At 39.9% G+C, this 25,055-nt stretch overlaps 1 protein-coding gene across 1 annotated transcript in view; it reads left to right on the forward strand.

Moving 5' to 3' along the window:
* Positions 1–12,345: 12,345 nt before the first annotated feature.
* The window catches only part of FBXL4 (F-box and leucine-rich repeat protein 4), a 138,186-nt gene continuing 125,476 nt past the window's right edge, over positions 12,346–25,055 (forward strand). Inside the window, exon 1 of the mRNA XM_006865847.1 lies at positions 12,346–12,488. The gene's annotated coding sequence lies outside the window, so the exon portion shown is untranslated. The remainder of the gene's footprint in view (positions 12,489–25,055) is intronic.

The raw sequence follows: 25,055 nt of genomic DNA on the forward strand, positions 1-25,055 counted from the left end.
TATATATATATATATGATGATGTTGTAAATAAGTGTGATGTAAATTGGTATATCACTTTCTTCAGTTTTTCTACAAATTATTGTTTCCACTATTTGAACTTAATTTTGTATATAAACAAAGAAAAGGTTCTGAGGGTAGAAGCAAGGAATTTTTGTGATGATAAATTATCACATTGATCTAGTGTTTAATCTGGGTGGTTGATGGACCTTTACTCTAATTACCAGTTCAGTTTTGATTAATAATTATCAATCCTATACGTGGCTGAATATGAAATTTTGAACATGGAAAGTAGTAGAAAATATAAGAAGAAACAAACAAGAAATCTTAAAAGTGTGTTAGCACATTGCACACATTTAGAATAAGAAAGGCAGTGAGTAGAGGTCAGATAACTTTTTTATTCTATCTTTGACTGGAATATTAATTTATGGAGACATGCCAACTGATTAACTATGGGTCTTACCTGCTACAAACTAAAAGATGCTAGGGAAACTGGTACCTCATGTTTTTTATTGTAAAATAGTTTCTAGAAATATCAACTAGTTTTTTATTTTGGAAGTGAGAATTGTTAGAACAAGTACATATGAATGAATTATTCCTTACTAACCATATGATATACATCTTCCATTTAAAGATATTAATATAAATCCTTTAATTATGCAAAATTTTATCCAGCTACAGCATTTCAATTAACATAACCATCTATTTCCATATGAACAGGTATTGGTGCTAATTGTACATTAATTCCTAAGATGAATAATTGGATATTGGATGCAATACCTAAAAAAACTAAATCTTGTTTGGTGCTTGAAGTAAGAAGTCCTGTGCTAAGAGTTAATCAAGAAAACTATACATAGGTCTTCATTAACATATCAGGAATCAACCCACCAATAACAAAATCACTGAACATGCACATTTAATACTGCAAAATTCAATCATACTTAACTCAGCCTGAAAATATCAGTCTCTTAATAATTCCTTGTGTTTATATAGACTAGAGTTTTCCTGTGGAGAGAGCAAAGTTCTTTTGCATATCTTCTTTGATTAACTACATTTAAGAACAGACACCATTATCCCCACTTGCCAAATACGAAACAAAATATGAAAAAGGTGAAGTAACTCAACCAAGGTCACACTGCCAGAGAGAGATCTAAATCATTGCTAGACACCTTTACTGCCATTAGTACCTCTCCTGAATCTAGAAATACACAGTATAAAATATCTTTCTGTACTTGGACACTTTCAAGTTATTGCAAAGCCTCACATGGTGTTATCACAGCCCCTGCGTTCCTCACAATGCATATGCAATAAATGATGAAGGGCAGGAAGTAATGGAGAAGGCACCTGGAAAGAGTTTTGAGTCCTTGACTCATTAAGAAGACACACCAGGATATGGAAAACTAAAACTCACCCATGTGTCTGTTGTGAATGGCAACTTGGTCATAAACATTCTATAGTATGGTTCAAGGGTTGCCACTATACCATAATCGTTCACACCATGGAATCAATCATAATACATCTAGTGATAATGGGGGCCCCTTTGAAGATGTCCTGAGCAAAAATTTTGGTTCTGTGGAGCAGTAGATAGTGGTTCAAACATTTCTATCTTTTCTGTTAGTTACTGAGGAAGTTTGAACTAAAGAAACCAAACCAGTTATTGAGTCTATTATGACTCAGGGTACTATTATATGTATCAGAACTGGACTTCATATCATTTTCAATGGCTGAGTTTTTATAGGTTTTCACCAAGTCTTTCTCCCAAGACAACTCTAGGTAGACTTAAATCACCAACTTTTTGGTTAACAGCCGAGTACATGAACTGTTTACGCCATGCAGGACTCCAGAAGAACTTTGAAGGTGAGCTAAAGTTGTGAAATTGTCCTAGACTTTTAGTATGGCCCTAATCCTCCCTCAGAGGTTCTTTTGGGGTCTGGTTTGTACTAGTATCTAGGTAGAGAATGTCAGCTAATGAAAAAAAAAATGCAGGCTAGAAATTAAGGTTGATACTAGACGGATTGAAAAATAAAGGGCACATGTATCCTCTGTCCTGTGGCACTAAAAGTGCAATTCATCTGTCACTCTAGGATGATATTCTTTAGAAATCCTTCTAATTATAACATTATGGTAAGGAGCTCTGGTAGCTTAGTGGTACAAATCAGACTGCCAACCTCAAGGTCAGCAGTTCAAAACTACCAGCCACTTCGCGGGAGAAAGATGAGGCTTTCTGCTCCCATAAAGATTTATATAGCCTCGGAAACCCTGTACAGGGTCGCTATGAGTCGGAACCGACTCCACGGCACATAGCCACCACCACCACCACTTAAGTGGTGCTTAGGATAAGGATAAGCCCTGGACCACAAGGCTGATTTGAATGGAAAGGTTTCAAACTCACCAGCCACTCCTTGGAGACCCTATACAGGGTTGCTATGAGTCGGAACTGACTCAACAGCACTTAATAACAACAAACAAAAACTTCAGTAAAGGAGCTTTCAGAAATTGTAGAACAATACAATTTATTTCTCAAACACTACACTTTTGTAAGCTGCCCTCTCTGAATGCATACAAGTGTGATTGGTTTTAAAAAGAGATAACTTAAGGCAAGCCAAGTAGTACAAGGTCATCTCAACAGCAACAGGTGAAAGAGTAAGATGCCCTCTATTTAGATATGTAAACAGCAAAGCTCACAGAGAACGTGAAATGACTGATTCAACATGTTTCTAGAAGATGGAAGTATATTAGAGTCCTGAAGAAAACAAGGCTGAGAAAACTTTGCCCATAAATCAGCAATTACTGGTAGTTAGTCAATATCATAGGTTTGATAAAGTGCCAGACCCCACTAATGGTATGAGAACATTAAGTCTTTGGTCACAAAGTCACAGCAAGTCCTTGTTCAGATTTACTTTGGAGCCGTCTAGGCTTGGAGCTGTTGCTGTGAATAACAAATCTGATGTTTTTGCTTATGCTCTTATTTCTGCTACACTTGCACTTGAAGGAAACAAAGGCAGGCCAGAGCGGAACCACAGCTGGAGACGTAACATTACTAGTTTAGAGTTCTGACACAGAGAAAATTAAACCGGACAAGCTCATATGTTCTGGGTATATGCCAAATTCTGTTCCCCAGTTTTTCTGCTGGGTCCTCAGTTATATGCAAGACGGGACCAGCTATAGTCTTCTGAGCCTAAAAGTATGGCTACTTGTACTATTAGCCTTGACTTTTTATTTTGTACTTGCGTTTTCAACTAAATGAAAATGGAATGCAGATTATCTCCCACCATTTCCCAGGAAATCTTAATCTATTGGAGTCGACACAAATGTTTAATAAGATTCTACTTATCTGCCACGCTCAGGTCTGCCGTTAAAGTTCAGGTTTGCTTTGTAATTAATATTAGTGCTTGCTCATGATAAGTCTTCAGAGTTGAGGTACAATATTTTGCAAGTGGAACAGCCTAAAGTTTTCTACCCAGAGAGTAGTTCAGAGTTCATCCATATCACCTGACAGCTTGTTAGAAATACAGATCTCAGGCCCCGCCCCAGACCTACACAATCAGAATCTGCACTCTCACAATGACCCCAGGACATTTACATGCACATTAAAATTTAGGAAGTGTTAGCCTATAGGACTTTTGTTATATCCATCTGCAAGTAGAATTTATCAGGCATGGCATGTAACAGAATGGTTGCTTAGATTCCTACCCACAGGTAGAGGCACAGACATAACTGGAATCAAGGATACCAAACACAATTAGTATCTAAGACCCAGTCCTCAGTCTAAATGAAAAATTCTTGTAAGAGGAAGAATAAGATGCAGATATTGTATTTAGAAAGATGGTGTCTTCCATCATAAAAATATGACCTTCAAAGAAAGTAACTGAAAACCCACTTCTGAATTTCAAATACTTGTATTGGTTCCCTAAAGAGACATTTCTGAGTGATTGCATTAAGGCTGCCTTCTATCTACTCTAAAGACTATGAAAAAACATTCATTATTAGGGAAGTAGAACATACAAATATGAAATTAGCTTAAGATCTCTCATCCTATAAAATAACCCAACACTATATGAATAATAATCTATTCAGTAAATAGGAAACGAAGTGCTGGGTTCCATAACACATCGATCCCTTATTAAATCTTGTCTGGCCCACCTCCAAGTTGTTTGTGCTGCCCTGGCAGCCAAAGGCATACTCAGGGGTAGGGGCCAGGAGGTGGGCGGAAGCTGCCAGCAGCTGGTCCTGGCCTCTTACCCTTTTCTTTTAGTGACTTATATGTGAGTCATTTGATTTGGAGGAAAAAACCCCTACTTGAAAGCAATCATTTTTCATAAGCACACTAAAGAGACAAAATCAATTTCTCCTCAAAAATCTAGAAATGTTCTACCAATTTATAACTACGAAAAAGGGCTATTTTAAAATGTTTGTGATTTTAAAAAAATGATTTTGAAATAGAAGCTTCCCAACCAGATGAGGAAGAATCGAAACAGGAACTTAAAATAGTTACAGTATCAGAAAGGATGACTTTTAAAGTCCTTTTAGGGAGTCCTGGTGTGGCATTGTAGGACAAAGCACTGAACCCCAAGGTCGCTGGTTCAAACCCAGCAGCTGCTCCTCAGGAGCCCTTTACAGCGTCACTGTGAGTAGAAATACTCAACGGCACTTAGCAACGACAGCAGCGTTTAAGGAGGGACTTGCCAGATTACCTTTACCCCTTCATAGTTATCCATGTACAGAACTGCCTGATGAAGGAGAGACATTGTCGAAGGGACCTGCATTTGGGAGAAGCTTTATAATAAAGGTTCATCAGTTATACAAATTCATTATAAATTACATTTAATAAATTATTTTTGACCTATTAGTATATATTAAAGTTATATTCCTTGTAGAAAAGGAATTAACTAGAAAATATCCATGGCTCAGTATATATATAAGAGGGGGAGGGGGAGAAAGGGAGGGGGAGAGGGAGAGGGAGAGCGGGAGAAAGAGAGGGAGGGAGAGACGAAGAGAAGGAGGGAGAGACGAAGAGAAGGAGGGAGAGACGAAGAGAAGGAGGGAGAGACGAAGAGAGGGAGAGAAAGTATGAGTATGAGTTCTGGTGCAGTGCTGTGGGTTAATGCACCATACTGAAAAGCATTTTGAACTGCAAGGTCAGTGGTTCAAGCTCACCAGCTGCTCCTCAGAAACCCTATACGGGGTTGCTATGGGTCAGAATTGACTCAACGGAACTTAACAACAACAACATATATATGGTTTTTTAATGTTTCAAAGGATATGGGGTAACCCAGGAAATCATAACTTTTCATTTTTGTCAGGCATTTCATGTAAAAGAATGCTTGATTCTATTCCTATCTCTAGTCAGAGGCACAGAAATGTTTCTTGTTTTGTTTTAAATACAGGGGTCATGTTGAACACTGATAGCTATACATTGTTCTTCAAACTTTCCACTAAGGACAAAATAATTATGGGGAAAGGGAGGCTTAAAGATCTTGAATTATATGAAACATGAGTATTGAAACCCTCAGATAATCACTTTATCACTTTTGCTTTATCTGTATGGACAGAAAATCTTTGCTTTTTTCCTACTGATTACCATGTCACTCTGTGAACAGACCTCAGGAGTCTGCCTAATTCTCCCAGCACCATCACTCCTTTAAGGAGAAAGTAGGGTTTACTTGACTGAGGCCTGGCCACAGCTTCATTTTCATGACTGTAAGTTCCATCTGTCATAAAACATAGCCAGATATTACCTCACGAAGAGGTCTATTCTGTCTGCTGTCTTCAGGTAATATTTCTCCTACATTACTCCTGACCATTGACAATCTTTTATTGATTCTGAGTTTTTTTAGTAAATGTTCCGAATTACAGAAAAAGGGATAGTAGTGGTAGCAGTTGTGTGCCTTGCAGTCAGTTCCAACTCATAGTGACCTGTATACGGTTTCTGAGACTGTAAATCTTTACAGGAAATGAAAATCTCATCTTTCTCCCTCGCAGTGACTGGTTGATTTGAACTGCTTACCTTGCAGTTAGCAGTCCAGATTGTAATCCACCATGCTACCAGGGCTCCTTAGGGATTTCTGGTAGTGTGGTGTTTAAAAATCAGGCTGCTAATCTTTAGGTCAGCAGTTCAAAACTGCCAAAGGTTCCATCACCAGGGTTCCTTAGAAAAACGAATAGTATAAATCAAAACATAACAAACAGTACAAATAATACTCATGCCTTAGAGTTTCTAGAGAAACAGAACCAGTGAGCTATAGATGATAGATAGCTATCTAGATAGATAGATTTCAAGGAATTTGCTCATGTGATAGTGGAGGCTGACAATTCTGAAATCTGTAAATAGGAAGCAGGTTAGCGAGTCTGCAGTCTTACGTCTCAAAATTCATAGTTCAGGTGAATGGAGTTCTGACAAGGTGTCCATAGCCTGAAGGCAGACTACATCCCAGTAAAAACTCCTTTGGCTCTTAAGGTCTTTCGCTGACCAGATGAGATCCACCACATTATTGAAAACAATCTATTTACTTAAGACAAAGTGTTTTAATCACATCTGACTACTTTATAATTTTGACTGTTAACCAAAAGATCAGCTACTCTGAGGGAGACAATGTGACAGTCTGCTCCCACAAAGTCTTGGAAACCATGTGGGGCAGTTCTATTCTGTCCTATAGGGACAAGATGAGTCAGAATCAACTTGAAAGCAATTGGGTTTGGGTTTGGTTTAGGTTAATTAATGTATAATAGTATCTAGACTACTGTTTGACCAAACAACTGGATACCTTCACTTAGCCAAAATGCCACATAAAATTAGCCATCGCACTCAGCTACTTCAAGGTTTATGGTATATGATTAGTTAAGTTTTTATAAAATTGTATAGTAATAAGGTATCAAAAAACTCTGGGCTAAAAGTCATAGAACTAGGTTTCATTGAAAACTCTGACATGGAGTTGGAAAAGTCACTTAAGCTCTTTGCATCTCAGTTTCCTCATCTGGAAAACAAGAGGTCTGGATTACATGAGTTTTGCTTGGGCTTCCGTCTTGCTTAAAAATGTGATTCTCCTTTTAATGTTGTTGTTAAATGCTTTCGAGTCAGTTCTGACTCATAGTGACCCCTACAGGGTTTCCAAGAAGCAGATGGTGGACTTGAACTGCTGACCTTGTGGTTCTCAGTCCAATGCTGATCCTACAATGTCACACCAGGAATCCCCTCCTTTTAATAGCTGTGACTATTTCTAGATTAATACTGTGACAGATATTAATATAAATCATTTTAAGGATTATAAGAGGTTTTAAAATTAGAATTGTCATTGTTCATGTTCCTTAGACATTGGTATATTAAAAAGATTAGATTAATATAACAGAACGAAATGTAGACCAACTTCCCAACAAACTAATTAACTTACGAATCCTGGGGTAGTGCAAAAGGTTAACGTCAGCTGAGGTTTGAGGATACCCGCAGGTACCTCAGAAGAAAGGTCAGGATATCTACTTCTCCCCAATCAGTCATTAAGAATTCTATGGAGCAATATAGAGTTGAGGGTAACTGGTTTTTAATTAAGATTTCATGGAGGAGAACTTATTTTGACTAAGTTATGTAACAAATGAAAGGGGAGATATTTCCTGAGCAGTCTTGTCTTGCGTTAAGAACTTTACTTGGGCACCAGTGACAGAAAGCCAAATTCACAAGGGGCTCATTGTGAAGGTGGCATTTTTGGCTTCTCTCTTATGTGCTGAATGCTATCACTACCTCTATGATATGGTATCTTATTGTCATGTGTACTCATGGCTCTGAAATGTTAGCATTGGTAAACATTTCATTTTAAGATTTTAAAACTCACGTGAAAATAGTGAAGAATATGACGGTGGCTTTTTTTTTCCCCCAAGAGTTAAGGACAAAGAAGAGTATTTGAACCTGCTGCTTTTTTGCCCGCCTTCTTCTTTGAGTAGAGCATTGTAAATTTTGAAGCTAACATAGAACGGATCATAACCAGCTTGCTGAGCTGGTGACTTTAAGCACAATTAAGCCTTGTTGGGATTTTCTTTATTTGTAATAGTGCTGTTACTGCGTGGGATGCTATTCAGTTCCAAACAACATTCCATTTAATAACTAGGCATTAGTTCACCCACTAAATCAGGGTTATCACTAACTGATAAAAATCACTACTTTCCTTTTCCTCATTTAGCTCTCTTGTTCTTAAAACAAAGCCTGGTAACATTGTGGCCCTTGAGACAAGGCGGTTGGAGCCAAGGTAGAATAAGCAAGGACTCTGTCTTGCAGAGAAAGAACTTCCTCCTAGTTTTTTCCTAGTCTTAAATACAAACTTTCCAAGCAGTACTTTGTTGTTGTTGTTATTGTTAAGTGCCATTGAGTCAGTTCTGACTCATAGCGATTCTGTATAGGGTTTCCAAGGAGCAGCTGGAGAGCTGGAACCGCTGACCTTGCAGTTCAAACCAACTTTGCAGTCCAGCGCATTAACCCACAGAGCCACATCAGGACTCCAAGCATCACATTAAGTGCTATTAAATAGAAAGCAAAACAAGTAATAGCACAAGGAGCTCTGGTAGCGTAGTGGTTACGAATCGGTCTGCGAACCTTAAGGCCAGCAGTTCGAAACTACCAGCCTCTCCGCGGGAGAAAGATGAGGCATTGTGCTCCCATAAAGATCTACAGCCTCGGAAACCCTGTACAGGGTTGCTATGGGTCGGAACCGACTCCATGGCACTTAACAACAACAACTGTCTATCTTAGATATGGCAGAGATGAAAATGTATGGCAGAGATGAAAATGTATGGAAAGGCAAGCAAAAGATGCACCAAAACATGTGAATAAGAATGTCTATTGCAGCGCTGTTTATAATAATCAAAAGTAAAAGCAACTCAAATGTCCATCAAGAGTAGACCAGATAAATACATCTGTTTATACAATGTTATTGTTAAGTGCACAACAGAACAAAACACTATCCAGTCCAGCGCTAACCTCACAATCATTGCTATGCTTGAGCCAACTGCTGCTGCCACTGTGCCAATCCATCTCATTGGGGGGGGGGGGGTCTTCCTCTTTTTCTCCAACCCTCCACTTTCCAAAAGGAGCTCTGGCAGCGTAGTGGTTACGAGTCAGGCTGCTAACCTCAAGGTCAGTAGTTTGAAACTACCAGTGTTCTGTGGGGAACGATGAGGCTTTCTGCTCCTGTAAAGATTCAGGTCATCGGAAACCCTAAGCAGGGTCACTATGAGTTGGAACTGATGCCATGGCACATAACACCACTTTACCAATCGTATCCTTCTCCAGTGACTGGTCCCTCCTGATAATACATCTCAAGTATAAAAGACAAAGTCTCACCATCCTGGCTTCCAAGGAGCATTCTGACTGTACTTCTTCAGACTGGTTTGTACTTCTGGCAGTCCATGGTATTTTTAATATTCTCCTCCAACACCACAGCTCAAATGCATCAATTCTTCTATGGGTCTTCCTTATTCACTATCAAACCTTCACATGCATATGAGGCTATTGAAAATACCATGGCACACCTTAGCCCTCAAACTGACATCTTTGTTCTTCAGCACTTTACAGAGGTCTTGTGCAGCAGATTTGCCTAAGGCAATATGTCATTTGAGTTTTTGACTCCTGCTTCCATGGGTGTTGATGGTTGATCCAAGAAGAATGAAGTCCTTGACAACTTCAATCTTTTCTCCATTTATATGGATGTTGTTTATTGGTCCAGTGGTGAGGATTTTTATTTCTTTACATTGAGGTGCAATCTATACTGAAGACTGTGGTCTTTGATCTTCATCAGCAAGTATTTTAAATCCTCTTCGCTTTAAGCAAGCAAGGTTGTATCATCTGCATATCAGAGGTTCATGAGTCTTCCTCTAATCCTGAAGCCATATTTTTTCTTTATATAATCCAGTTTCTTGGATTTTGAGCTCAACGTATAAATCGAATAAGCCTGGTGAAAGAGTACAACTCTGGCACACACCTTTTCTACTTTTATACAACAGAAAACTAAAAAAGCTGCTACTCTACTCAACATTATGGATGACGCTCACAAACCTAAGGTTGAGAAAAAGGTAGACTTTAAAGAGTATATAATGTATGATTCCATCTATGTAAGGTTCAAAATTTGGCAAAATTAACGCACAGTGTTAGAAATGTTCCCCCTTGTCTTTGGGAGAAAACCTCTTACAATCCTTAAAATGAGATGAGTATGTGAGCGGGGCAGGGACCTTCTGGGTGCTAGTGATGATTATGTTTTTTGGTCTGGATAGTGATTATTGGATGGGTATGTTCACTTTTCATTAAACTGTGCACTCATATTTTGTGAAATAATTATCCCATTCTGAATAATGTTTATACTTCCATGAAACATTTGTTTTAAAACTGTGTTGGGAATGAGAAACTGCTTCAATTAGACTTCACCTCAGGATTCTGTAGGCATCAACTCAATTAAATCTCACCATATAAAGGTCAGTTTTATTTAAATATGAATGGGTTCATGGACTATTTTAAACCCACTTTTCATTTTAGAATAGGTTTTTAGATTTACAGAAAAGTTGCAAAGATAGCAGAGAATCTCCAACCACTCCCCAGTTTCCTCTACTGTTAAAATCAGTGTTACAATTTTATGTTTGTTACAACTAAGAAACCAATGTTGGTAAAATTACTTCTAGCCAAACTCCATGCTTTTTTCCAATTTCACTAGTTTTCTACTAATGTTCTTTTTCTGTTCCAGGATCCCATTCGAGACCATACTTTATTTAGTGATCTTGTCTCCTAAATCCTTTCTGTTGTGTGAGGGTCTGTCTTTCTTTGTTTTTCATTATCTTAACATTTTTGAGGGAGTCCCTGTTGGTGGAAATGGTTAAGCACTTGAGTATCTACACTACTTTTGAAAATGGCAACCCACTTCTGAAAAGTCAGCCACTGAAAACCCTGTGGAGCTCTGCTCTGACACATGTGAGGCTCCATGAGTTAGACTTGACTTGACTGGCAACTGGTTTTTTTTAAACATTAGCTGGAGGGAACTGGTCAGATATTTGTAGGTTTCCTGAGATTGTCTGATGGTATCTCATGGTTACATTGGGGTTGTCAATTTGGGGGAAAGAAATGCCCTTCTCATCACATGCTATCAGAGTAACCCCACCCATTTCCACTGAGTTAATTCTGACTCAGTGTGAGCCTCTCGGGATAGAGTAAAACCGCTCCATAGGGTTTCTATTCCCAGGAGCACGCTGCCTCATCTTTCTCTAACAGAGTTACTGGTGGGTTTGAACCTTCAACCTTGCAGTTAGCAGCTCAATGGGTAAATCCACTGGGCCATCAGGTAGTGTTTACCAGGTTTCTCTTCAGGAAAGCTACTTACCACTTCTGGCCCACTATAGCTTTGCTTTGAAGTCATTATGCGCTACCCACATGAAAGGGTGGGGTAGAAATTAATATTAATTCCATTTAAAAAATTTCACTTTTCATACATTTCATACCGCATGTAACATATTAACTGTTGTTGTTAAGTGCTGTTGAGGCAGTTCCAACTTATAGTGAGCGACCAATTTATAGGGTTCTCAGGCTGTAAATCTTGCGAGAGCAGAAAGCGTCCTCATTCTTCTGCGAGTTTATATATACAATTTATAAATAATTTTTTTTTTTTTTTTTACTATTTTGCCTGTAGGAACAGTTAGACAGCAAGTAATTTGTCATTTAACCTCTCATCATTAATTGTTTCCCCATCTTAATGGAAATCTTGTTAACAAGATAAACATGGCTCAAACTAAAGAATGATACTGTACTTAAGAAGCCCTTGTGTCATAGTCAGAGGTTCAAACCTCCCATCTGCTTTGCAGGAGACAGAGGCTGTCTGCTGCTGTAAAGACTTAAGTCTCAGAAATCTTATGGGGGTGTTCACTTGGTCCTATGCTAAATAAGTACGAATCCACTGAAAGGCAGTGGGTTTAAAGTAATGCAAAGTGTCTGAGTCAGGGTGGCCCTATGGGCATCTTCTTCATTAGAGGTAATGGTCTCCAAGTTCCAAATGCTGGCAAGAGGAGGAACCTCCAAGAAATTGGAGTTATGCACAGTGACTAAAACGATGATTCCACTTTTCCTGAGGATCCATCCATAATATCTATCCATCACCTGACTTACCAACTCTGGACTGAAGAAGCTTTAACAGTCCACAAAAAGCTGGTGCGAAGAAGGGTTACAAGATTTGCAACCACCAACTGGTCAATTTATAGAGCAAGGAAGGCCCGTCGGAAGCTCCGCCCCTCGAGCTAGAAGAGGGCGGTCCAGAAGCCCGCGGCCCCGCCCGCCTAGCCGAGCCCGGCCTCCCTCCTGGCCCCGCCCCCACTCGGGCCTCCACGTCTTCCTTCCGGGTCGCGCTGGGTCCGCTCGCTGCGGTCGGCTGCTCTGCGGGAGTCTGGGAGCCGCCCCCGCTCGGTGCCTTCCCGGCGCCGCCTGGTCGCTGGTGAAGCCTGCGGCGCGCGCCTCTCTCGGACCCTGCAGGGTACAGCCCTTCCTTTACTTCTCCCTCCTGCCAGTCTCCGGCTTCCTCCTCCGGCGTTGGGGCGGGGCCGGGGCGGGGCGCCGCGAGCTGGGCGTCTGGGCGCCAGGCCGTGGCCGGGTCGGCTTCATCCGCTGCTCTCCGGCCCTTGCCCGGGACCCTGAAAACTGCGTTCGTGTGTCGGGCGCTGAGTCTCTGCACTAGTCTGTCTGCAGGGCGCCAGGCCTAACATGGCGTGCGCGCGGCGCAGGGTTGTTTACATCGCAGACTCTGCGGGCAGTCCACAGCCGCCCGCGGTGCCATAGGCCACCTGCCTGCCGCCAGTATACAAGTTGCTCTTGTGCCTGCTGACTTGATTTCTCATTAACATTCTATAGTTTCTATTTTACCGTCCGTGTGTTGTGTCCTCGGGATTGCCACACTGCGACTGGTGCAACTTGTTTCTATGTTTAGAGATGTCGTAGATGACCACTCACTTGGCCTACTTGTCACAATGTTTGCAGTAGGTGTGGTTTTGGATTTCAGTAATGGTTTCCCAAGTGCTCATTGCCACAGAACCTCAGGATGCATTATTCACTGATCGAAATATACAAATAATTAGAAAGTCAAAATTATATATATAAACTTGTGGTCAGGCTGTTGTTAAGTTCCGTGGAGTCGGTTCAGACTCATAGTGACCCTGCACAGGGTTTCTGAGGCTGCAAATCTTTACGGGAGCAGAAAGCCTCATCTTTCTCCGGCAGAACAGCTGGTAGTTTTCGAACTGCAGACCTTGAGGTTAGTAGCCCGATTTGTAACCCCTCCGCTACTAGAGCTCCATTGTTGTCAGGTTGTTGCGTGTATATATATCTGGCTTTATGTTCAGGAGGACTTAACTACACCAAGTGCGGAGGTCTGTACTGATAGTAGACACAATTTGTCTTTACTGATTTCTGGGTGGAACTAGCAGTTTCTTAAGCTCATTTTTTTCCTTCAAGTTCTTGTCATTTTGTGCCCTTTTCTGCTAGAATGTCTATCTGTTGATTACTTGTTATGTGCTGTGGAGTCGGTTCCTAGAGGGAGATTATCCAGATACATCAGCTCTCCCATTGCTGTGTTATTAACCGAGTTATTCGGGGAAAGGGGACAGTGTACTTGTCTTTCTTCCGTGGGTTAGTTGTTGTTAGTTCCATGGAATTGGCCTCTCACTTAGGATGGCCCCATGTACATCAGAGCAAAACATTGCTATGCTTAAGTACTTTATGGAAGTCGCTGTGTAGTTCCAGTGCCTTCCAAACTTGTGGTGTGCTGTCAAGTCAGTTCCAACTCATAGCGACCCTACATAGGGTCATATTTCCGAGGCTGTGAAATTTTTACGGGAGCAGAAAGTCTCTCATTTTTCGGCCTCAGAGCTGCTGGTAGTTTCAAACGGCTGACCATGAGGTTAGCAGCTGGACTCGGAACCACTACGCTTCCAGAGCTCCTTCCTTCCAAACTAGAGGGTCATATTCTATCTAGCGTACTATTCTGCTGTGATCCGTAGGGGTTTTTTTTAGTTCATCAATAACCAGTCTTTCTTCTTAAGTCTATTTTAGACTTGAAGCTTTGCTGAAACTTGTCCACCATGTGTGAGCCTGCTGGTGTAGTGGCGTAGCCCCCAGCATTATGTTGTTATTGTTAAGTGCCATTGAGTTGGTTCAGACTCATAGCTGACCTTGTGGTTTCTAGCCCAGTGCTTATCCTACAGAGCCACACCAGCATCATAGTAACAAGTAAGCCACCACAGTATGATAAACAGACTGGCGGGTGGTGGTTACTCATTGTGGTGATGGTAGTTTTGTGCCATGGAATTGGTTGCAGACTTAGAGCAACTCTGTATAGAGTGTCCAAGGATAGGCTAGTGGGTTTGAACTGCCCACCTTGTGGTTAATTCCCCAGTATTGATCCTATAGCACCATACCAGGAGTACAAACCTTTTTTTTTTTTTTTTTTTTGAGGGGGGAAACAAGATGGAGGAAAGTGGTGGTTCAGTATTGGTGTGGTCCTGTAGGAGAAGCACTGGACTGTTAACCACAGGGTTGGCAGTTCACACCCACAAGCCGCTCCTTGGAAATCCTATATAGGGTTGAGAAGAGTTGGAACTGACTTAATGGCATTTAACGACAACAACATTCCAGAGATCTGGGCTTGGTTTCTGGTCAGTGTACCGCAAATGTAGCCACCACCCATCTGCCAGTGGAAGTTAGTTTATTGCTGCGATGCTAAACAGGTTTTAGTGAAGCTTCTACACTAAGACAAAGAAGAATGGTCTAGCAATCTACTTCTGAAAAAGTGACTCATGAGAACCCTGTGAATCACAGTAGTCCAATTCAGTTGTCCATGGAGGCGCCACGAATCAGGGCAGACTCAGTGGCAGCTAATAACAACATGCCCTCTCAACAAACTAAAAATAATGATTTTGAAAGTAATTTTTAATGAAGGCCATTTGCTTTTAGTCTCTTAAGATGGCTGATTTCACTCATATCATTAGAAAGTCAAAGTTGTATAAACCTGTGGTCATGTAGTTATGTCTGTGTCTGACTTTATGCCCTGGAGGACTTGTTAACACCAGGTGAATGTTCTGGTGGTGGACACAACCTGTCCTTACTGATTCCTGGCTTGAAATGCAGATCTGTCTTGACTGTTTCTAGTCTGGAATCTATCTGAAATCATGAACGGCACTGTTGTGTTTTGTTTTTCAGAGAGCTGAGTGGTTGGGGCTCTGTGAATAGGCTTTGCCGGTGGGTATGTTTAATGGATAGGTGTAGAGGGAAAAATTTAATTTTACTTGACGAATTTGGTCTTTTACGTGCTTCCTGAGAGATAACCTATAAAACCTTGGAATTTGTTCAGTGATTGAAGATTCTGGAATGAGGCCTCCAGACCACTTCTGGGAGTTTTGCTAATAAGGTGACTTAGGTGGGTGCTGGTCAGACCAGAAAGACTATAGCAGGGTATCAGCTGACCTACGGAACTGGGTATGATTGAATATACCAGACCTGTATGCTGAGGCCCAGTAAAGGCTCTGGGGAATCTCAGAGGGACACAAATGTTAAATGCTCGACTACTAGTCGGAAGTTTGGCAGTTCAAACCCATTCAGAAGATATGCCTGCTGATGTGCTTCTGAAAGACCTCATGGAGCAGGACACATGGGGTCACCATGACTCAGTGTCAAGTCAATGGCCGCACACAGCAAACAAAGTCTCTATATAGGGGAGCTCCATGGGCTTCTTCCTAGTTGGTGATAGAATTAGTGTATGTGGGAGGGTGGCAAGTCATTTGAGAACTCTCCCAAACCTTGCCCAATGCATCTTTTCATTTGTATCATTTTTGCTATTATGAAACTAGTTATAAGTATAGCATTTTCTATAGTTCTGTGAATCCTAGTGAAATATTGAGTCCAAGGAAGTAGGAGCCAGCCGGTCAGAAGTGAGGAGGCAGGAAACGCCTGAGCTTATAGTGCCATGCAAAAGGAATCATGGGAAACCCCCAGCAAATCAAAAGTGGAGGGTGTTGTGGGCATTCTCAAGCTTGAGGCTGCCATCTGAGGTCTTGGTCAGACTTTTCAGTTCTGGAGGACTGTGTCCTTTAACTGGTAGCTATGACCTAGCTCTGGGTGCGTAGGGTCAGAGGGAGAAGTGCTGCATGTGTAGCTGGTATTAGAAATGGTTACAAAGAGAAATGGATAATCATTTGATTTCGGTTGATCTGATAGTTTGGTGTCATAGAAAAGTGGAATTTGATTTTCTAAACATTAGAACATTCATGAACTGGAATGCTGGTTGAAAACAAACTAGTAAGTTAGGACACCCATGAACAAGCTCATCTTATCTCTAACTTGACTTCATTGGTACAAAAGAAATGACTCAGAATAAAATGTTCAAAACAGTTCCATCACCCTAAAAATTTCTTTGTACAGCCTTTTTGTAGTTACTGTAGTCAACTCCTAGCCCCACCGCTAAACCATGGCAACCACTGATTTGTTTCCCTTCCCTCACTATAGTTTTGCCTTTTAGACTACCATATAAATGAAATCATAATATGTATGCTTTTAGCTCTGCCTCCTTTAACAAAATGCATTTAAGATTCATCTATGCTATTGCCTGAATTAACAGTTCATTTCCGTATGTGTTGTTGTTGTTGTTGCTAAGTGCCGTTGAGTCGGTTGCGACCCTGTACAGGGTTTCCGAGGCTGTAAATCTTTACGGGGAGTAGAAAGCCTCATCTTTCCATATGTATTACTGAGTAGTATTTCATAGTATGGATTTACCAGTGTTTCACTTGACCATCAGGTCGATTTGAACTGCAAAGTTGGTGGTTCAGACTTATCAGCCACTCCTCATAAACTCTATAAATGGTCGCTATGAGTCAGAACCGACTCAACAGCACAACAGTGACAACACTACTAACAAGACTTAACAATAACAAATCTTAGGTGATTATGAGTTAAAGCTGCTGTACACATTAGTGTATTGTTTTTATTTGAATGTAGATTTTCATTTGTTATTATTAGCCTTGTTGTTGTTGTCATTGTTAAGTACTGTCAGCCTGACCTAATGGGCGAGTGCTTATCCTACAGCACCACTTAGGGGTCATCAAGTTGGTTCTGACTCATAGTGACGCTGTGTACAACAGAATGAAACATTGCCAAGTTCTGCACTATGCTTACAATCATGGCCGTGTTTGAGCGCATTGTTGCAGCCACTGTTCAATTCATCTCACTGAGGGTCTTCCTCTTTTTTGGTGACCCTCTACCTAACCAAGCATAATGTCTTTTTTAGGGACCGGTGCTTCCTGATGTTGTTGTTGTTGTTGTCAGGTGCCATTGAGTTGGAACCGACTCATAGTGACCCCATGCACAGCAGAACGAAACAATGTCCGATCCTGGGCCAACCTCACTACCGCTGCCACACTTGAGTCCATCAATGATGCCACCTGGCTGATCCATCTCGTTGGGGGTCTTCCTCTTTTTCTCTGACCCTCCACCCTACCCAGCATGACATCCTTCTCCAACGATTGTTTCCTCCGGACAGTATGCTTCCTGATAGCATGTCCAAATTACCTGAGACAGAGTCTTGCCATCTGCTTCTAAGGAACGTTCTGGCTGTATGTTTTCCAAAAACAGATTTGTTCATTCTTCTGGCTGTCCATGGTGTATTCATATAGTCATTATTCTTCACCAACACCATCAGTTTTTCTTAGGTGTTCCATATTCTTTGTTCAGCTTTCACAGGCTTATGAGGTTATGAGGTGATAGAAAATACTGTGGCTTGTTTCAGTATCTAAGTCTTCAAGGTTACATCTTTGCTTTAAAACAGGATGTTAAATCAGTTCATTCTAGTTTCACATCTGATCATTTGCATATCCATCCTAGATATGAATCAAAATCTATATTTTAACAAGAAACTCTGGGGTCTTATTAAAATTCTTATAGATCTCCAGACACAACACCTTTCCTGATGTTAAACCATACAGTATCACCTTGCTCTGTTCCAACGACTGCTTCTTGGTCTATGTACAGATTCTGTATGAGCATAATTAAGTATTCTATAATTCCCATTCATCACAATTTTATCCATAATTTGTTTTGACCATATAGTTGAATGTCTTTGTATAGGCAGTAAAAGAAAGAAAAACATCTTTTTGGTAGTGTCTACTTTCAGCCAAGATATATCTAACATGAGCGATAATATCCTTTTTTTCCCCTGTCTTCTTCTGAATGGACTTGAATTTCTGACCATTTCCTGTGGATTTATTGATAACTGTTTTGTCCCTACCAATCCCACAACTCCTTTCATTCTTTTTCTTGCTACTAGCAATTGTATTTGAAATATTTCACACATTTAGATATGCTTGCAGGACAGAAAGAGGAAAGAGAAGTCATTCTGCTGAATTGTTAGTTGCCGTGGAGTCAGCTCTGACTGTGACCGCATGCATGATTGTGGGTGTGTCTGTGTCCATTATGGCAGCTGTAGTGTCAGTCCACCTTAGTGGAGGTGTCCCTCCTTGCTGGACCTCTGCTTTCCCAAACATGATATCCTTTTATAGTGATTGGTTTTTCCTGATGGCATGTATCTAAAGATATATTCTGGTAGTATTTTTTCTAAGATTTGTAGAATTGCCTGCTAGTAGTTGCTAGGTTCACTTAGATCTAAGTCTTATCCCTTGTTCTCTGACAAGTTCATCCCAAGACTGACTTCTTTGGCACTTCTTGCTTAGTCACTGCCATTGGTTTATCAACTTTGCAGAAGGTTTTGAGGAACCTTCTGTGTTCTAGACTTTTTCTATCATATCTTTGCATATTTTAACCCTAGAGAGAGAGAGTTGGTGGTCCATGTTTGGTTTTCAAGATTGTCTGTATGCCTTTTGTTGTTGTTACTAAGTGCTGTTGGTTCCAACTCATAGCGACTCTGTGTAGAGTTTCCAAGGAGTAGCTGGTGAGTTTAAACCACTGATCTTATGGTTCAAACTGACCTTGCAGTCCAGTGCTTTATCCCACAGCACCACACCAGGACTTCATGTATGCCATTAGGCTAATCCTTTTGGGCTTTACTTGTATCTTCTTCATCACCCACCTTTTTTCTACTTGATTTTTCCCTTGTACAATTTCATTACTACTTCTCAAATTACTTTGTTTTCTAGAACAGTTTTGCTTTTTTGGATGAGGTCAGGCTTCCAAACACATTGCTCCCTTTTACCATCAAACCTAGGTATCTTTGCTGCCCGTGTGGTAACTCCCATATAGTCTATCCTTAACTTCTACTACTATCTTTGTTATCTGTTTCTAGGACTTTGCTATCTGCTTCATTTGCCTAGGTTTTCCAGAAGCTTGGAGACTGAACAGGAGGCTCTTGCTGAGGTTAGGGACACCACTCATTTATTCTACTTCAGACCTTTACAAGCAGTATAATCATAATAAACATGTTTGAGCTGGAGGACTATTTACTTAGATGAAGAGGGCACACATGAAGTAATAATACCAGCCCCAGAAGTCTCCGTACTGACACTGTTACATTTTTACAATATATTAGTTCAAAACATGTGAGGGGACTTTTAAAAGTTCATGAAAAAATGGAATTGAAGAATAATGGAATTTTTCCATGAACTTTTTGAGGCCCCCTTGCATAGCACAATGTGAACAACGTAACTTGACCCCGGAATAATATTAGCCTGTATTTTTTTTTTCCCCTTGCTCTTACATAGTGTCACCTTATGGGGCCTGTCTCTTCTCTCTGCACTTAGGTTATGCCCTTTTAAAAAAAAACTTCTTTTTCTCCTATACTTTTTTTCCAGTACTCCCTAATCAACCTATGGTCTTAACATAGATTTGGAGTGTTGAAAAAAATCATTGTATTTGAGAAAATAGCTTTCTTTTACCTCTCCAATCATCTCTCTCATGAATCAATCTTTAATTTCAATCAGAGTTTCTTTGTGGCCAGAGTCAAGTTTCTTTTATCTATTCAGGGACTTCTTTGTACTAATAGAAGTTAGCACTTTTTTACATTCTCTTTGAACAGTCACATTTCAATATGTATACTATTCCTTTTTGGATGGCTTCAGAGAAGTTCATACATTTGACTCTTACCTATTATGATTCAGTTTTTATTATCCTTTTTTCTTTTTCAAAATCAAGATAAAGAACATTTTTTGGCATCATTTTTTGTTTTACATGTGCTTTATCTTGAAGAGTCACCAGTTTAATTTCTGGTGCTTGTTTTCAACTTGTTTATTTTAATTCTCTCATGTATCAATGCTGCCAATCTCTATAAAATAGAACAAATGCTTATTGAGCATATACAACATGTGTTGGGCCCTAAGGGTATAGTTATAATTAAGGCACACTCACTGAACTTGAGGAATTCAATCTATTGGGGTAAAGAAATATCTCAGCGGGTAAGTGAAATGGTGCACAAAGTAAGAAAAAGGCAAAGTGGATGTGAATTAAGGCATGAATCTGACATTGCAGGATGAGTTAGAGTGTGCCAAGCAAAGGAAGAGAGGCCACTCTAGAGCCACCCAGTCTCACCTGAAGACTTGAAGGGGTCAAGATGGGAAAACACAAGCACTGTGAAAGCACATGTATTCTGGTGGTTTGACAGCAAGGGTTGCAATGTATGGCAGTGTAAGGGAGAGGGATAATACGGGTGCAAAGGTAGGCAAATCATCCTTGTGTATCTTGCCATCAAAAATAAGGCCTTCCTCTAATGGTACCCTTACATATATAAGCGGCATGAGAAAGGTCACCCAGGAAAGGACAGAGAACTTACCAGAGAAGCTGGGGGAGAGCTAAGAGTGTGTGGTGGTACAGAAACCAAGAAGGGAAAGACTGGGAAAGAGTGTCAGACACCGCACTAAATTGAAGTACAGTTCCATTTTTTCTTGATTGATATTTTCCTCCATTCCCCATGTCTTGATTTTTAAACTCATGATTCAGAAACTTAACACTGAAAGTTTTTTCCTTGATTTAACATCACCTTATTCACGCTATTGCTTTTTCACTGCTACCCTGCAAAGCTATCGAAACCCTTTTTCTCTATCATGGTATTGCTATGTCTTGTAAACTATTTTGAAAGTAAGTATTATGTTACTACTTGCTTTCAAAATATGACTATGCTTTACTGTCTGTCATTTTCATGTCTTTTACTTTAATATAAGTTGAGAAGCGTCTTTTGAATTTCAAAATTGTTGTCCAGGTTCAAAAGTCAATAAAAAATTATCCAGGTTACATGGATGAGCCCAGCCTTTTCCTTGTCCTGGCTTTCATTCATTCACCTTGCCGCCTTTTGTTTATTTCACAGAGTGCTTTCCCTTCCTCCCCAACCTCTTTTGCAAGCCCAAGCCATCTTCTCTGTAGTCACTGCCATCCTGTCTCTCTCCGCCTCATCGCCTCCCCATCTCGCTTCAAGTCTCAGTAGGAAACATATGTTCTCCCTTGTCTATACCTCTTAATTTCTCCTTTCCACTGTTACTGCTTTCTCTGTAATTGTATTATTTAACTTTGTTAAGCATTTTATAAATATGAAAGATATGGTTGAAAATAAAATTGTATTATAATAAAATCATGTCGTATAAAGCGAGTTGTTTTCCCAAGGAGTATGAAAGTCTCATGATACAAATTAAAGGGGCTATTGTTTTGTATTACTTGATTATACTAGTATAAAAGTTCAGTATGTTGTGGAGACTTTCTCACCTCATAATCATTGTTGAGTGGTGATTTGGCTGATCAACTAATAAAGACAACCGTATTGCTAATTTTGACTTTGTTAGATGGAAAATAATATTTTTTGTTTTTTAAAATTAGTGTGTGGTTGTGTGTTTTTATATTAAAGTAGCATTTTGAATGAACTGGAAGAGAAAGTCCTTAAAGGGTTATTGAATAATTATTTTGGACAAATTTGATGTCCTAGACTAATATTTATTTGTATCAAGTGGGACAAAAGTCATTTTATCTTTGATTCTCATTCTCCTCATAAAATAGAGTTATTGTATCTTTTACATTTCATTCATTGCCCATTAGTATATTTATTCATTGATTATCAGAAATTGCCACTCTGCTTTGACCAAAAGTTAGGTAATACATACATGGATAATTTGGACTTCTCCATTGGTTGTTGGTCCCACATGAGTCCAGAGACAGAGCACTACTCCCCTTTTCAGCTTCATTTCCCAAAGAAAAGAGGAGGGAGCCACCCCTTCATGTCCATATGTTCTTCCCCACCCCCACAACACTTTTATGTGTCATCTTATAGATTGGTGAGGAATTTAGAAGCAGTAAAGGGTGTTAGCAATAGATTTGTACATTTGCCTTTTTTTTTTTTTTCTGTGCCTTATTTTCAAAAAACAGGTATTAGCTTCTATTATATATATTTCAGATTAACACTACAGAAAAGGATATACCCACACTGCTCTTCTTTCAAAAATGTCTTTTATTACTTTCAGCTTTATCTCAAGGAAAATTAACTCTCAAAATTACTCTTAGCCATTGTTGGAAAAAAAACAAACAAAACATCCATTTTGCATCTATCTTCTGTACTAAAGAAGTGTGAATTTATAGTACATGTATATATACATTTCTTATGATTTTGAACTCTTTACATATGCTGTCTCAATGTAAACTTTTTCTTTAAAATTATATAGTCCATATGGTAGTTGAGTTGTTAACCTCAAGGTCAGCAGTTCTGTGGGAGAAAGATAAGGCTTTCTGTTTCCGTAAAGGTTTACAGCCTTGGAAACCCTACACAGGGTGGCTATGAGCCAGAATGGAGTCCTGGTGTGGTGCTATGGGTTAATGTGCTGGACTGCAATGTCAGTTTGAACAATAGGGTCAGCTGTTCAAGCTCACCAGCCGCTCCTTTGAAACCCTATACAAGGTCCAACTTGGGTTGGAACTGACTCCATGGCAAACAACAACATGAGTCAAAACAGACTCCACGGCACAATATGATAGTCAGGATGTGTTTGATTTTGTATTTGTTGTTAAATGCCTAGGAGTTGGTTCCACCTTAGTGACCCTGTATAGGGTTTCCAAGGAGCAGCTGGTAAATTTGAACAACTGACCTTGCAGTTCTAATCGACCTTGTGGTCCAGTGCATTATTCCACAGTGCCACACCAGGACTCCAGTGTGTTTGATATTACCTTATAATTCATAATATAGTAAAAACTAGTTATAAAGCCTGCAGTTCGGTATGTCAAGCAGAAATTGACTTTCATAATATGTTTCCATCTCCTTTTTGCCAAAAATGATTGTGAAAGCTTATATAAATGATAGCACATTTTGTAGATATTTCCTTGGTTTTATAAAACTGCTTTGTTGTTGTTAAGTGCCGTCGAGTCGGTTCCGACCCATAGCGACCCTGTACAGGTTTTCCGAGGGTGTAAATCTTTACGGGAGTAGAAAGCCTCATCTTTTTCCCGCAGAGCGGCTGGTAGTTTCGAACCGCTGACCTTAAGGTTCGCAGCCTGATTCATAACCACTACACTACCAGAGCTCCTTATAAAACTGCTTTACTCTCTGATAAATATATTTTTATAAAGAATGTGGAAGGAGCTTAGTTGAAGCAGTTTATAGACTACTGAGTGAGAAGTGATACCGTAAGATTATACAGTACACTTTAACCCTCTGTCTTGGCAAACAATTTTCTGTCCTTCTTGTAGAAACCCCCTGAAATATAACATCCAGTCTTCCAAATTAGCTCATCTATTAATTTCGATACTTCTTTTAAGTTTCTGTTTCTAAGTTTTGTTTTTGAAGTTTAAGTATTCTTTTAAGAAAGAGACCAAAAGTAACTTTTTAAAGATTTATTTTGAAATAAAATATATATGAAGGGACTTAAAAAAGTTCAGGGAAAAATAGAATTAAGAGATCATGTAATTTTCTCCATTAACTTTGAAGCTCCCTCATGAAAGAAAATTCTATAGCTCAAATTTGGGTGATAAACATTTGTGGGTTTTGCAATTATACATGTTTTTTGGACAGATGTATATTTGTGGTGGGTAGGTGAAATGTTTGAATTTGCACTGTTATAACAAATTCTTGTTCCTTTATAACGTTACCTATACTTCAGCACCTGGTGCTGCATTTCCTGAGGTGAATCTGGTTCATTGATTTATTGTACTCCACTAGGAGTATATGCTGTAGAAATATATTTTTTACTTTAATACATGCTTTGTTACCTTTCTCCAGAAAAAGTCTTGTTCAGATGTTTCTGTTATTTCTTGTTCTTGAGGTACAAATTCTGCCATTTACTGACTCTCCCTAAGCATGGTTCATTTTCCCTTGTGGTCTGTGATTTTTTTTTTTTTCTTCTTCCTGTGATGCATCTTTCATGATGGCCAAGTCTGCTCTGGGTTGTGAAAATGTCCCTACAAAAAGGTTCCTCATTTGTCCCTACCAGACCTTAAGGTTTTGCCAGTGTTGTTGTTGTTTTACGTGCCATCGAGTCGGTACCAACCCATAGTGACATTATGCACAGCAGAACAAAACACTGCCCAATCCTGGGTCAACCTTAGTACCGTTGCCATGCTTGAGTCCATTGATGCTGCCACTTGGCCAGTCCATCTCATTGGGGGTCTTCCTCTTTTTCTCTGACTCTCCACCTTGCTAAACATGATATCCTTCTCCAGTGACTGGTCCCTCCTGACAATATATCTGAAGTATGGAAGATGAAATTTGGCCATCTTGGCCTCCAAGGTACACTCTGTCTGGCTGCAAGTCTTCCAAAATGGATCTATTGGTTCTTTTGGCAGCCCATGGCACTTTCAATATTCTCCCCCAACACCATAACTCAAATGCGTCAATTCTTCTACTGTCTTCCTTATTCACTGTCCAGCTTTCACATGCATATGAGGTTGGAAATACTATGGCTTGGGTCAGACGTACCTTAGCCCTCAAGCTGACATCCTTGCTCTTCAGCACTTTAAAAAGGTCTTGTGCAGCAGATTTGCCTAATGCAATAATACGTCATTTGATTTCTTGACTGCGGCTTCCGTTAGTGTTGATAGTTGATCCAAGAAAAATGAAGTCCTTGACAACTTCAGTCTTTTCTCCCTTGATAA

This window comes from Chrysochloris asiatica, unplaced genomic scaffold, assembly GCF_000296735.1.
Source record: "Chrysochloris asiatica unplaced genomic scaffold, ChrAsi1.0 scaffold00084, whole genome shotgun sequence".
NCBI classification, from domain to species: Eukaryota; Metazoa; Chordata; class Mammalia; order Afrosoricida; family Chrysochloridae; genus Chrysochloris; species Chrysochloris asiatica.